This window comes from Sturnus vulgaris, chromosome 1 (genome assembly GCF_052056855.1).
Source record: "Sturnus vulgaris isolate bStuVul1 chromosome 1, bStuVul1.hap1, whole genome shotgun sequence".
NCBI lineage: Eukaryota > Metazoa > Chordata > Aves > Passeriformes > Sturnidae > Sturnus > Sturnus vulgaris.
Window position 1 is genome coordinate 111,431,807 of NC_142243.1, and position 14,988 is coordinate 111,446,794.

Below are 14,988 nucleotides of genomic sequence, written 5' to 3' on the forward strand. Positions count from 1 at the left end.
GGGAAAGGTGGAGGAATTAAATGGATTTTATTTGTAGATCAGGTTAGGCAGAGAGGTTTCATATGATTATTTCTTAGCTTGAAGACTAAAGCATGTACTGTATGTTGCAACTAAATTCATCTTCCGTTTCTCTACTGTGATTTGTGTCATAATAAACTTTAAGTTTCTACTCTAAATTATTTCCCTCTCTGTAATTTCCTCTGGTGACTCCTGGACTCTGAAGTGCCACTAGCTGCAAAATTACACATAGGAGTATTTTGAACTTCAGTCATTCACAAGAAATTCATAATCGTGACATCCCACAAATACTGTATTTGGTGTGAGATGAAAGGAACTTATTCACTGCTTTAATCATGTCCTATTCGTTTCTATAAACTAGGATTTCTCCTTATTCAAGCATCTCTCCATTTCTTTCTTGCCCACCGCAGGACTGACAAAATTTCAAATAACTCATAACAAACTGAACACTTTTTGCAGCAGAACATGATCACTGCAGGAGTAAGGGAAGGAAAATGCACAAGACCAGTGAAAGGAACCTTTGGATTACAAAATTTAGTAATTTTTATAGAAGAAAAATTTGAAGGCTCCAGTACAGCTCTCCTTAAAACTGGATCACAGCTTTGTTGCAAGGCACTAAGTCCCATTTTTGTACAGTCTTCTATTCTGTCTCTCTCCCAAGGACCAACCCCGGGTGAACCTCACTGTGCCAGCCCTTGCTGAGCTGAATGATATTTGCTGTCAGTTATAGAATCTTCAAATCGTAGAATAGTTTGGGTTTGAAGGGACCATTAAAGGTCATCTAGTTCATCCTGCACCAGGGAGTTTCCATTTAGTATCAAAATATAATTCCTCTTATCAGCTTTAGACCTTCTGGCTTTATGTTTCCTTTTGCATTTCTGATCTTTGTGAGATCATTGCCCTGGCTGGTTCAGTATGCAAAGGCAGGGAAATAAACATGGAAATAGGCAGGAGTGATGCTGCAGCCAGTTCTAGACAAGAATTTAGAAAAGCTGTCTTCCAGGAATAACTGGAAGACAAACTAACACTGCTACACAAAAAAATTCCTAATTGTGGCAGAGCAAAATGAAAGATTGAATTTATTTTCCCAACTGTATTAATTATATAATTTACTTTTATGATATGCTCTGCTTCCTCTCTTAACAAATCAGCTCTTTTGGTGCATTTTGGGCCCGTTCTGTGTTTAACTCTTGTTCAACAGGGTGACCAGAGGAGTTCACTCGGGTGAGGAGCCTGGCTGTGTTAGGGGAGCCCCCTCTCACTGCCCTCCAGGTTCTGGTGCTGCCTGGAGCCTCTCCAGCTTTGCCTTCAGGCAACCCAGCGCCACAGTCTGCCCCTTCCACTGCTGCTCTGTTCTTACGTGACAAAGAAAATAATAGAGTTTAAGAGGTTTTTCATATCCTGAGAGTCTTTTCAGAGATACAAAATATTTCCTCTTGTATTTGGCACTTTCCGTGTTGGCAAAGCAATAAAATGAATGTCACCTTCCTCTTCATCCCAGTTTTTTTGGGTCCCCCAGATTTTCAGAGTCGTATCACCCTGGGTGACCAAGGGGCCAGATAATTTTCCCAATATCGTCATGTTTACATGTCCCACCTTATTGTTCTGAAAATTCATCAAAGGATTTTACTGCCTTCCTTGCCAACCTTTTATGCTTCATTCCTGCAACACTTACTTTGTTTTGCAAAACAGATGTTAGGGCAGAATTTCACATCTCACTTAATGATTACTAGATTTTCTTTATAACATCTTCTGAGATAAATTATCAAAGACTTTCTGAAATTTCCTTAAAAATTTATATTAAATGGTTCTGCATAATCACTGAGATCTTCAGGATTTTTTTAGGAAGTTATAAATGGCATGTTTCACTGTTACTGGATCAGCCATGCTTAGAATCGAGCAGATTTTTTAGTTTGCTAACTTATATTTCAACATTTCTTTCTTTTTCATTTGGTTGAGATGATCTTGATTTTAAAGTAAAATACATGCAATATTCCATTGCTTTGGTATAGCAGAATAGCCTACTTTTAAGGGAAACTTGCATGATTTTTAACAGCTATCAGTCTTGATTGATGCCATCTGCTTTGAGAGGTTTGTTACTTTAGCATGTCAATCCTGCAGTTTCTCTTCTGATACCTCAGTGTTTGACAGGCACCCATCTACAGTAATTAAATAGAATATCTAGAGACTGACTGTATTTTCAATTGGTAAAGACTGATGGGAGGATAGAATGTAGTCCCTGTAATTGTACCTTGTCATTTTTAACTGCCCCTTTGATCCAGAAAATTCACTAATTCGGTTTTAGATATTTAAATTTCTCATTTGTTTGTAGAAATGTGTCTCTTTGCATTTGAAATATCCTCTCAGCCCTCCTGTCTCCCTTGCCAGTTTACTATGTTCCTGTCTCTTGGGTTACCCAGGGCTTGATTTCCTTTTCCTGAAGGTTACCTGTTTGGTTCATCATGCTGTGTTTGTTTTTTCTAGCCTTCCTGCTTCCTTTTTGGTTTCGGGGTATGCATACCTTCTGTGATGCAATTATGGTATGTTTAAGTAGTTCCATGTTGAGGGTAAAGATTGTAATGCCTTCAATTCTGACTCTGCGCTTCTTTCCAACCCTATCTTTCCTTCAAATGCAAGAAATTTAAAGGATTATATTTTAATTGCAGTGCACTTTAAGTGTTATATTGTTATTAGGCTTCTATCTGCACCCCAGGAAGCTTTATATGATGTTTTATATTTCTTGTGTTTCACCAGTATGGGGGGGGTAATTGTGTATTAACTTCTTTATTTAGGACTGGCCCAGACCCAAGTCTCTACACTTTCAGAAACTGTATGAATTGCAGTTGTGACACAAACAAGCAACAAATACAATTTCAAATAAAGGTCCTGCCAAGGCACTTTGATGGGAAATGATAAATTCAGATTGGTCAGACCATTTGATGCTGGAGCAGGTTTCAGTTAGTTCAAGGGCACTAGCAGGGTTTTTAAAAAACTGTGTGTGTTATCAGGCTGGTGCTCTCTAGAGAGGTAAGAGTTGCTTTTTTTTTTTTTTTTTTTTTTTTTTTTTTTTTTTTTTTACACCATGATCCTGCTTAACCATTTTTGTTAAACAAGAAACTGGGAAAAAAGAGTAGGAAAAATCCTGGTTTAAGACCAAGAGACACACATGTTTTGTTTTAGCATCTCTCTGCCATGGTAGGACAAACAGCTTTAATCAGTTTCAAAAACCACGCAGAGCTCTGGAACCCAGAGGAAAAATAGAGGCATTTAAAGGAAAATGCCCAGAGCACTGAGAAGGGGAGGAAAGAGGATCAAGGAGGAAAGAAGTGACATCTTGCCTTCTGCTCACACACTGACAGGAGGAATATGATCTGTACAGGAAGTAAAAATTAGGGAAGGGCCAGGCAAAGCTCTGAATATGAACAAATGGTTTGCATGTAGAGCCTGGCTATGAACGACACCAGATCACTGAACTGCAGAGAAGCAACCAAATCCACACAGGTCCAGCTTAGACTGGGGGACCTGGGAGTGTTCCAAGCCTGGATGACTGGTCCAGTTCCATCCCAGTTCCCTTCCCTGTGAGTGAGCATGGCAGCCAGGTGGGAGCTGTGCATCCTTCAAGCCACATCACCAGTTTGGGTGTCTCAGGGCATAAATGCCACTGCATGCAGTGGAGGCCACTCCAGAGAGAGTGTCACTGACTTCTGCACAGTGGGGTGGAGCTCTTTGGCTGTGGCTAACTGAAGTAAATGGGAAAAGTCTCCTTCCTCAGGACTCACCCCTTTACAGAGGAGAAACAGCAATCTCCAGCTTTATATTAAGTTCTCTGTGGCCATGGCAGTAAGACAACATTACATGGTCTGGAATTCAGCTTTGAAAGGAGTTGCATAAAAGAAAATAATAGCACCACCATATTTTTTAGGAGAAAATGAAAGAAGAACATTTTTTTTGAAACTGACCCTTGGCAGCCTGTTTAAAAGAGCTTGAAACTATCTGAACTACACAAGAAAAAAAAAAAGAAAAACATGCCCACAAGGGCTGAAAAATCACTTCAGTAATAGATGGCTTTTAACTTTACATCAGAAAATGTTTGGCAGGCATAATTTTAAAGTGTTAGGAAAATGTGTGTGATGACTGCTTGGGTGAAAGAGCAAATGTAGTCCACAGTGAGATTTATCAAATGTTCACATAAGCAATCAGAATCTGGCAGGGCCAGCCGCCCGTGGAGAGGGGCAAAGAGGATCACAGCTCTAAACTTTGAAAATTTAATGAAGCCCACTGACTTCTCACAGGAATTTTTTTTTAGCATATTCATGTGTCATGGGAATGCTAGTGAGCAGAAGGCTATGACAAAATGCCAGCTACGAGGCATAAGGGAAACAAAGCACTCCAAACCCCACCAAAATCCAAACCATCCTTTTTCTTTTTTAAAGCTGCAAACATTCTCAACACCCCTGAGCATCCTTACGTGTAATCCTTAATCACACAAACAAGCCTATTGAGCTGAATGGGGTTATCAGGAGTCTTCTAGGATTGGCCTCTTTTCACAGAGACCAGAAAAGCACCAAATTTCCTGGGGCTTGCACAGGAATATGTACAGAGGCTTGAGCTCCAGTGGCAGGAGCAGACAGTGTCATCTGGGGGATCCAAGAAACCAGGAGCTGACTCTCTGTTTTCAAAGGGAAAGAGAGACATCTAGGCAAAAAAGAAGAAGAAAAAAGGGGCTTTGGAGCTAGGGGGAAAACAAGCAGACCAAAAAAATGCAGTTTAAAAACAATGTAGTTTTCCTTAGTTTTATGCTACAAATATCTAAGTAGCTTCCTTTAGTCATTCTGCTGGAATAGCATCCTATCAAAGTGTATTTTTCCAGTATCTTTTGTGGCACAAGAAGATTTAAAAAGAAAGATTTTATAGTTCAGGCACCTCATAGATATCTCCTCCCACTTCTTGGCACATGACCTTTTTGCAGCAAGCAGTAACACTTGGGAAGGTGTGTGCTTGGGAGATTCCTTGGAGCATAGGGCTGTGACAGCAATGTACACCTAACCAGAGTGCTCCTGGTTCCTGTGTACCAGAAAGGAGGCACCAAATGACACACCCAGGCAGGGAGGTGCCTCAGACCTGAAGTGGGCTTTTGGAGAGTGATGGAGATGCTAGAAATATGTAACAGCCAGGCCTTGCTGAAAACGTCAGAGGAGGGAACCAGATGGGAGAGTCTTATGCTCCTTGTAAGAGCTTTGACAGGTTGTGGATAATTAGTTTGTGTAGACTGGAGGCAAGCCAGCAATACCTTGGTCTGGATCAAGTATGGGAAGTATGAGTGGGAGTTAGGGGTACTTTGTGTCTCCCAGGAACAGGCTGTGTCCTACATGTAAAAAGTCAGAATTTGATCCTGTTTTTCACTTTCATCAGGACTGTGCTGACTTTCCAAGTCCCCAAGGATACATGAAAGTCATATGTCTGTTTGGCCCAAGCTGTTAGTAACTCATACTTTCCATATGAAGCTCACCATAAAATAACAAAAAGAAATTACTTAATTGAATATGTTTGAAACCTAGTATCAGAGGAGTGTAACAAATAGGAAACAGTCAAGCACCATACAATCAAAGAGTTAGAGAGAAGTTAAAAATTTCAACACACAAGCAGCTGCCTTGTGGAAAAACAATCAAACCCACTACATTTAATATGCCTATGTATCTAGAATAATTTCCATCTAGACATGGAGAAACACTTAGCATATTTTGCTTGAGATTTCCCCATTATATTTTCTGGAACTAAAAGGGAAACTGTGAAACTCTGCAGCCAAGTGATTAGTCCAAGGTCATAGGGCAGGAGATCTGGAAGAAGAACTTTGGAGTCTCCGTAATATATTTTAACCACAAGACCATCCTTCAGTCTCTTTCACGCTGATGACTTTGGAACTAGCTTTAAAAGATCCAGTGAGAAGCAAGATGGGAGTGATAGATAGCTACACTAGATAGCCAAAGGCAATGAAAAAGATTAGAGACATGTGGGGGTATTTCTAAACAAAAAGATTAAAACCAGAACTATTTCATTTAGAAAGGAAAACAGTAAAAGACAATGGAATTGAGGTATATAAAATAATGAATGGTGTGAAGGAGAAATCAGATGCCCTTCATAAAACAAGAAGGCACCTAATGGAATTTAAAAAGGCATTAGCTTATAAATGAATAAGGATATCACTCTACAGCTTATCTCTCAGTAACCTGCAGAACTCTCAGTTGCAGGACATTGATGCAAATACTTGAGGAAGACTAAGGAAAAAAGGAAAGACTGTATGCAGCCAGTAATAAATACAGATTTTTGAGTTAAAGAAAATGCTTCTTCAAAGCCACAGTTTTCCCTGAAAGAACCACTTCCTTCCCTGAGAAAGAGCTGTTTTATTCCTGACCAGAGTTCTTCCCAAACAAGAACTCTCCTGCCTACTTGTTTCTCAGGAAATATCTTCCTTGAAGCAGCATTACCAGCCTCAGAAATTTGGTTTTCTGCTAATAGCAAAAATCATGTCCTCATTTTTCCTCCAGGAATCCTAGGCTATTTTCGTACCATAGAGGCCACTGTAAGGAAAAGCTGGAGGATATGGAAGGTTGCACTTTCTCATTTTGTCTCTCAGCTCACATCTGCAGACATCTTGACTCCACAGCTTCTTTCCCCCTTCTCCAGAGACAAGCTGCAGATCCATGTAAGATTCCAGCTGGATCTCATCAGTGACCATCTCTTGAATGCCTAGAATAAACCCATTGGCCTTTTTTTTGCCCACACAGAATGGAGTCCTACCTGCCCCAGCTCTCCCTTTTGACTCTGAATTCCTCCGTTGGACTTCCACCAGTCTTCAAGGCTCTCCCTGATTTCCTTGCATCTGTGAGCCCCCTTTGATAACCAGGACGTAAAGTTTTCTCTGCTGATTTAGTCAGCCCTTTTCTCATTTTCTCTTCTAATGGTCTTCATGCCTCCAGCTGGGACAGGTGCCCTGACATCACTATAAACCCTCTCCCATACAGATGTTAAGCCTGTCAAACCCCTTTCCTGCCATCCTACTTAGAGCAGAACAGGCTGCTGTAGATAAATGGTGTCAAACCTGCCTGTTACTGGCGAGCCAGGAATGTCTGTTTACCTTGTGTGAGTGGTCCTTAGCGCAGGGATTATCTCTCTTTAGTGTTTAGAAAGGATTTGGTGTAATGGGTAAATAATGGGCTACAGAAATGATAACGATCTGTGAATTATTCAGCGCTGGTCCCCTGTGCTGAACGGATGGCCAATCAATCTCTCTTAAGGGCAACTTAACTAAACCTCGAGGTGAGTCTTGCCTTCTTTAGAAAGCAGTACATCTTGGGGAGACCCGCATGGGTATTTTAGCTAGAGACCCCCTTTTCATCCCGTTCCCTAGACCCTGGTGAACCGGGCGCTCCTTCCCTTGACAGCTCTGTCATGCTGATGAACCTGTACTCCCTTTGCAGGCTGCGCTACCCATCTCTCCCACCTAATGCCGCCAAGTTTAGTTCACAGAGGGAAACAAAGCTGTTTTAAGGCAAAGTTGCTCTTAGGAAGTAAATTTTCAGCTACTTCGGCAGCCCCTGGATTCTTTGGTTTCCAACAGTTATTCGAAGTTAAACTCAACGCCTGCTCCTCTCCTCTCCTCTCCTCTCCTCTCCTCTCCTCTCCTCTCCTCTCCTCTCCTCTCCTCTCCTCTCCTCTCCTCTCCTCTCCTCTCCTCTCCTCTCCTCTCCTCTCCTCTCCTCTCCTCTCCTCACCGATAGCAGGAGATTATATTAATTGCTGAATACCTTGCTGCAGGAGGGGACGTGGTCCTGCCCCACCAGGATTTACAGACTTATAGATTTATTTATATTGTGCAAGCAAATTTGTGTGCTGAAAGTTGACTGGGTGATGAGAGGATGTTTTTAAGTTACGTTTGTAAAAAAGTGAGGAAAATAAAAAAGGGCTTTTTGTTCATGTTTCTTTGCTAAATCTCCCCTCTCCTTCTAATGGAATATGTTGAAAATAAAGTGATGCCACTAAATAAATCATAGGAAGACTGTAAGCATTAAAGGTCTAACTTGGAAAAAATTAAGAACTATAGAAAGAGAAATAGCTTTGTTGCTGGAATGAAAATAAACTAAGGATCCTATGTGAAGAGCAAATCAGAAATTGCTCCCATTGACAAAACTTATGCAAAAATTTCGCTGATTGTAAAAGTAGATATTGATTTTTTTTCTGTGAAAATTTCATTGTTTTTAAAAATATTTCAGTCAGTTGGCATTTTTCAAATTTCTATCTAAGGAACATTCAAAATAAGTAGTGGTTTTCGGGTATGGAAATTGATTGTTGACACACGCACATATATATACATATATATATCTACACATACAAAAGTGTGTATATTCTTTAAAAAAAGTAACTATTTTATCCACTTAAAGAAATGTTGATGAAAAAAACTTAATCATAGCCTATTGGCCACAACTAAGGTGCCTTTTTGGAAATATTCTCCAAGTAACCCAGGTTTTAAAGGCATGCACAAAACGGAGTATTACCAAATTTAAGGTCTCATTTTCAATGCTGCATTTTCTAGCTAATGCATCCGAAAGTGTTCTGGGAAACTATTGCTATTGCCCAAACAGGCCCAGTTTATATCCATGTTTTTCATAATTTAGCTTGAATAGCTACTTCTCTCCTCTCTGGGATTCACTACGTGTGTGACTTCACGGGGAATTTTCATATCACTTTGCAGACCACATGTTGCTAAAAAGGGCATTCAAGCCTCTTCTAATCTCCTTTCCAAAGACAGACTGTCCATTCCCCAGTCATCCTTCTAGCTGTGGTTCCAGCTTAAGCTCACCTTCCTCAAAGATGAATGCTGAGAGATGCACACTATGCTATAGATTAAGTTTCACCCTTAACTTATGGAGAAATATTAAGTATTTCCTCATGTCTGCTGTAGATATTTTGCCTGAGACAACCACCCATCATTTCTGCCTGATCCAATCATGATGTGGCTTTAGAGATCACCTGTGAGAATTAAAGCTGACAGGTGAGGTCTGACAAAGCCCAGGACAGCAGCTTTGTTCCCACACCAGCAGCCCATTAGACAGAGGCAACCACAATCACATAGTCAGAAGTGGAATGCACGTGCCTGTGACTCTGTCCTGCAAATCATCCTGAATTATGCCAGGGAAAATAAGGGAAAACCCAGAGATGCCTATGCTGAACCTGAGGTTTCAGGCAGAACTGAGTCATAAACGCTGGCTAAGGGGGAGCAACCACAGATGTAAAAATCTTGTTTGAGAACGAGAAGCAGAAAGAGCCATTAACCTGTGTGAGACAGAACTCTTCCTCCTATCACCTTTAAGCAACCCTGCTGTTCAAAGGTGTTTTGGGTTTTTTTAAAGGCTGTTCCTTATCCATGACCGCACTGGGCAAGGAAGACTAGTTGAATACAAGCCACTAAATAATTTGTCAGAACGAGTTGTCCTTTTCCCCAGCAAGCACTCCTAAACTTTGTATTCCTCACACACAGACTTCGGCTGCTACAAAACCACCTGCAAAGCCGCGTCTGCACAAACCTGCCAACCACATCAAACCCCGACTTCCACCGCCAGTGGGGGTAGGCTGCCAGATGAGGAGCTGTCAGCAAGGGGGTATCAGGTGAGCCATTCACTTCATAAACACGGGATTACAACTGAACTTCCTACAGCATCAGCTTCGGCTCATTTGGATGTGGGATGTTGATAATTTGATTTCTGGATTAAGAGCACGATTAAAACAAACACTAGAGAACCCAAGATTATTAAAACTACAGCATACACCATCAATATGGAATGTGCTAATGGCTTTCACGTCAAGATGTTTTTTGAAGGTGTTATCACATAGAAAGATAGTAGCTACTCCCTTCTCCTGATTGACATTCTCTAAATTACATTTTCAACTTAATTTGCCAAAGAAATAGAGAAAGAAGAGAAGAACTCTCTGCCTGCACTTATAGTAAAGGTGCGCAAAATAAAAATGAAGATGTACATTTTGTATTTGTCTCCTTCTAAAATCAAACTTCTTTCTTATAATAGAAATGTATTTTGTGGAAAGCGGGACAACAGAAATCTGTATTTTAACACATAAAAAGCAAATTAATGCTTTGTGAAACAACACAGAAGTCAATGGCACTAAACCAGAGATGATTTTTACCCAGGCTGTAAAAAGAAAACATAAATGCAACACAGACCAACAGAAAAGATTCCATTTAGAGTAAGAATTATGTTTCTGTCAGAAAAAAACCAACAACTAACTAAATTTATTTCCTGGAAGGAGATCCAACTTGGCTCCGCTGCAACAGCGTAAAAGGATCCAAAATAAGTAACAGCAGGCATCTCCGCTAAAATTTGCTTCTGATCAACATTATTTTTCCTCTGGTACAAGAGATGAGCTGAACACGTACTGCAAATGAGGCACAGTAGTTTACTGCCCAGAACATGAGAAAGGAGGCTAAAGCTCTGGCATTTAAATCTCTGCTCAGCCAGGGAGCCAGCACAAGGTCTTAAACAAACCATATGCACTCTATGGAGCTAATTCCCAACTAAACGTTTTCTATTTCAGACATATAAGCTCAAATTGCGGGGGGGAAGGGGGGGGAGGGGTGGAATAGTCTTAATTACACCCAAATTCTATGCCTGCTTCCCCACACATGAGGATGTCAGGTCAGACCCTCGCTGCAGCGATGTCAGCAACACTGAGGGACTGTCAGCTCCCTGAAGAACCAGCATCTTACTAAATGCAACTGATGACATGAAAGCAGGAACTTTAGCAGTGCTTTAGTAGTGGCACTTTGTATATACCAGCACACATTAATAAATGAAGAGTAAAGCACCACAACCACAATCTGTACATCTGTGTCTGCTTTATGGCATCCTGAAAATATTTCTAAAGTAGTTGGAATACAGAAAGCAGAAATTACCATTCCTTCCCAGCTAGGCTCATGTGAAATGCTATCTGACCATGACTGGCAGATTTGGTATTTTGTTAATTGTGAGAGACCCCACTTTGAATAATGTACAAACATTTGTTATGATCAGTGAATATTTCCCTTCACATCGCATTTTCTCCATAGATAAACTTACCATAATCCAATAAAGAGGCTATGTGAGCAAGTCTTCTATATACAGCCTTTCCACTATGCAGGGGAAAGCCTGGCTGTTTTTTGCATACAATGTTCATGCAATTTTTCATTTCTGCCTGAGTGAGATCTGCAATAATGGAAGTTTTCCTCACACAATATCTTAGGGTGTTCCAACATAAAACTGAAGGTTTCATATAGAGACAGCTAGTAAGAAATGCTTCTCAGAATCCAGTAAAAAAAACCCCTCCACTAGACATGAGGAAATAGTTGATTTAAAAAAACCCCACAATATCAAAACCCAACTAGGGAACTACGCTGAGGTGACAAATGAAATTGTAATGGGGAAAAAAAAAAAAAGAATACTCAAAAGCCAACTGAGTCCTAAAGTTTCACAGCACTTTGTCTTTCAAAAAGTGAAGGAACACCAAATACTCCCTCTAAAATCTTGCATCTAATTCACTCATGGTCAAAATGGAATTTACATTAAGCCAGTGTTTCTAAGGGGCAGAGGAACATATAAGGTCCAAAGTTGACTTAAATCCAGAAGAATTCCACTGAAATCAATGGTTACAGCAGTGCAAATCAGCAAGAGATCTAAATCTGTCCTAGCTGATTCCAGATCTATCTTTTATTTGCTATATGGCTTCAGGCAAGTCAGTGACCTTCTTTTTATTTCTCAGTTTCTCCATCCGTAAAATGGTGATAATATTGTTGTAATACATGAAGATGGGGGGGCAATTAGTTCTCTAACACGGTCTGGATATGGAAATTTCTCGGGATCAATGATTTTTAGTCACCTCTATCATCTTTATTGACTCTTTATAATCATAATACTTGGCTTTTTGCTTGCTTGCATGTTTCCCTTTTAAAAACCACAAGCCATAGCCTGGTGTCTTTATTCAAGTTTTACACTGTTTACTTCCATGGCAGGATTCACATGAGAAAACCGAGTACAAAATTTGGAATTGGCCCCAGCAACAAACGGTGAGGCTATTTCAAACAAAACTCGTAAATCACTGCATGAAATTAATACCGTTGAGTGTTCGTTTTTTCAAGAGCACAGTTTATTAACAGATGCCCAAACAACCAGGGCACAAACAAGAAAGCCGCAAATCTTTCTTCACTCTTATTTGAACAAGGCACGCTGCGCTGGCATTTGAAGGGACAGCCGGTTTTGTTCAAACAGTAAAAGCGGGGAAAAATAAATAATGAAGAACAACCCAACCTGAAAACACCCTAACGTCTGACAGCTCTGAGAGGGACCTCTAGCGTGTGCTAGAACATTTTGTGTCGTGCTTCGGGCGCAATTAATACACCAAAATCACCGCAGTCATTTTGAATAGGCAAAGGAAAGTTTCGCCAAGTGCCTCCGACCCGCGGGGCCTGCATCCTTCCGCGGGCCGAGCATCCTTCCGCCGGCGCTGCCGAGCCCCACCCGCAACTAAAACTATTAAACTGACACTTTCTTTCCTTTTTTTTTTTTTTTTTTTTTTTTTTTTTTTTTTTTTTTTTTTGGCTCGCCGGACTCGGCCTGCGCAAGGAATCAACTTCCCCCGTCACCCCAGAGTTTCCCCACTCCCCACGCCCGCAGCGCCCAGCCCCCCTTCCACGGCCCCCGGCTCCCGGCCTCCCCCGGCGCTCGGGGGCAGCCGAAGCTGGAAAGTTGCGTTCCAGGCCCAGCCTTTCCTCCGGGTTCGTGGCCGGGAACAACAATCACGGGAGCCACCGGCCGCACCGCGCCCCCCCCGCACACCGGGCGCTGCCTGCGGGCACCGGGCGGTGCTGCCGCTTCCCTTCCCTTCCCTGCCGGCCGGGGAGGAGCCGCGCTCCTCGGCAGCCCCCTCCACTCAGGAGAGGGAAGCGTTTCGCCCATCTTTAATTCTCCCGAGCAGTCCGAGCACGCTCGCTGCCCGCGGGGCACGCTCACAAAAACTTGTACCGCGCTGATTGGAAACAGGCGGCGGGCGCTTGCTTTCTTCTTCCTTTTTTTTTTTTTTTTTTTTTTTTTCTCTTTTTTTTAGCCAGCAGACCCGGCTCCCTCATCCGGGCCGGCATCGGACACCGGGGACGGGGCACCCGGGGTGCCGGTCCCGGGGGGCACCCGCGGTGCTGGCGCGGAGGGAGCGCAGCCGCTGCTGCCCCGCGGGGGGAGAACCGCGGGGCCGCCTTTCCCTTCCCTTCCCTTCCCTTCCCTTCCCTTCCCTTCCCTTCCCTTCCCTTCCCGGTAACAAAGGGCGCCGCGGGGGGCTCCGGAGGGGGTGCGGGCACGGGGGAAGGCGCCTCCCGCTCTCGCACAGACACACACACACACACACAATGGCGGCCCCCTCCTGCAGCCCGGCGGAGAACAATGCCAGGCGCGCACCCCCAGCGCGGAAACACTCACGTTTACATTAAACACATCCCCCCCCCGCCCCGCACACACCGCCGCTCGAGTCCCCCCATGGCAGCGGCGGGGAAAGGAGGCGCCGCACGGCCCCCTCCCTCCTTCCCTCCTTCCTCCTTCCCTCCTTCCCTGCCCGCCGCCCGCCGCCGCTGCCCGCCCGCCTCCCCGCGGCGCTGCGCGGGTTGCGCGGGGGAGCGGAGCGCGGCGCGGCGGGCGAGGCGAGGCGGCCGCGTCCCCGCGCGGGGTGCGAGCGCCCGGCACATGCGTGGAAGCGAGAGGCGCCCGAGTCCCTCCGCACCCTCCGCTGCAAACAACAACAATCCCGAGCAGCCCTTACCTGGAACATCGGAGCCGCCAAAGTGTCCCTCTTTTTTTTTTTTTTTTTTTTTTTTTTTCCCCCCCCCCTTCCTTTTTTTTTTTTTTTTTTTTCCTTCCCCCCTTGTTTTCCCCCCTTTTCCTCCCCACAACTCACACTTCCGATATTTCTCTCTCCCGGCAGCGGTCTGCTCTCCTCGCTACACCAGAGAGAAATGCAATAGCTTGGCTAAGGTAGACAGAGCAAAATACAGAGAATAGTTGCTCCAGGGCTTTGAAACCCCTCAAGGCAAGGATCAGGATACAATTAGCTCATGTCTCTACCTCCAGTCTGAATCAATCTCCGAAATAAAAGTTAAATTAAATTAACTGATCACACGGGCATAAAATTGATCTCCTTCGAAACGTGCATATAGAAAGATATATATATATCGCGTGTAATTTTTTTCGGATTTTTTTTGGTGGAAAAAACAGTCTCATTCCAGCCTACAACTTGCTTTTTACTCTCCTCTTGCACAGAAAAGCTGATTTTAATCGTTGTGATTAGTTTTGATGTAACGTTTCCGCGGGCGATTTCTGCAAATGGATGGAGTGTTTCTTTGCCAGAAGAGGGAAAAGCAGCAGATGATGATAATTATAAGGATTGTTGGTTCTTTCTTTCTTTCTTTCTGTCTCTCTCTTTCGTTTTATTTGTATTTAAATCTGTCTCTTCACTTTCCCGAGTTGACCTGACATTGCCATTGCACTAAGGTCGCACAACTTGTTGATTAGGATCACCTCCCGTTTTGATCGAGGGATATGGGATAATTTGGCAGTGGAGCAACACATTTTCTGTTCCCTTGGCTATATAACTTCCCAAATGACGTGTATAAAAATAAGCACATGGAGTCTGCTTTGCCCCAGTCAAGTCTGAATCAATGCCTGGGGGTGATACACAAACTCATTTCAAATGTTCAACCATGCAGAATTGCAAAAAGATTGAAGGAGTTGCACTGCATTTTTAAAATTTTTATATATGTGTCTATCTATATTTATTTTTTCTTAAGCAGCAAAATTAAAAGAAAACAAATCTGTGTAAACAAATCCAGGAATTTACCACTTAGGTTCATGTAACATCCCTTAAATGCTACTAACTTTCCTTCTC

At 42.8% G+C, this 14,988-nt stretch overlaps 1 protein-coding gene across 1 annotated transcript in view; it reads right to left on the reverse strand.

Annotated features, from left to right (window-relative positions):
- The window catches only part of KCTD1 (potassium channel tetramerization domain containing 1), a 100,753-nt gene extending 86,631 nt beyond the window's left edge, over positions 1 to 14,122 (reverse strand). The window contains exon 1 of the mRNA XM_088174286.1: positions 14,002 to 14,122. The gene's annotated coding sequence lies outside the window, so the exon portion shown is untranslated. The remainder of the gene's footprint in view (positions 1 to 14,001) is intronic.
- Positions 14,123 to 14,988: the final 866 nt, after the last annotated feature.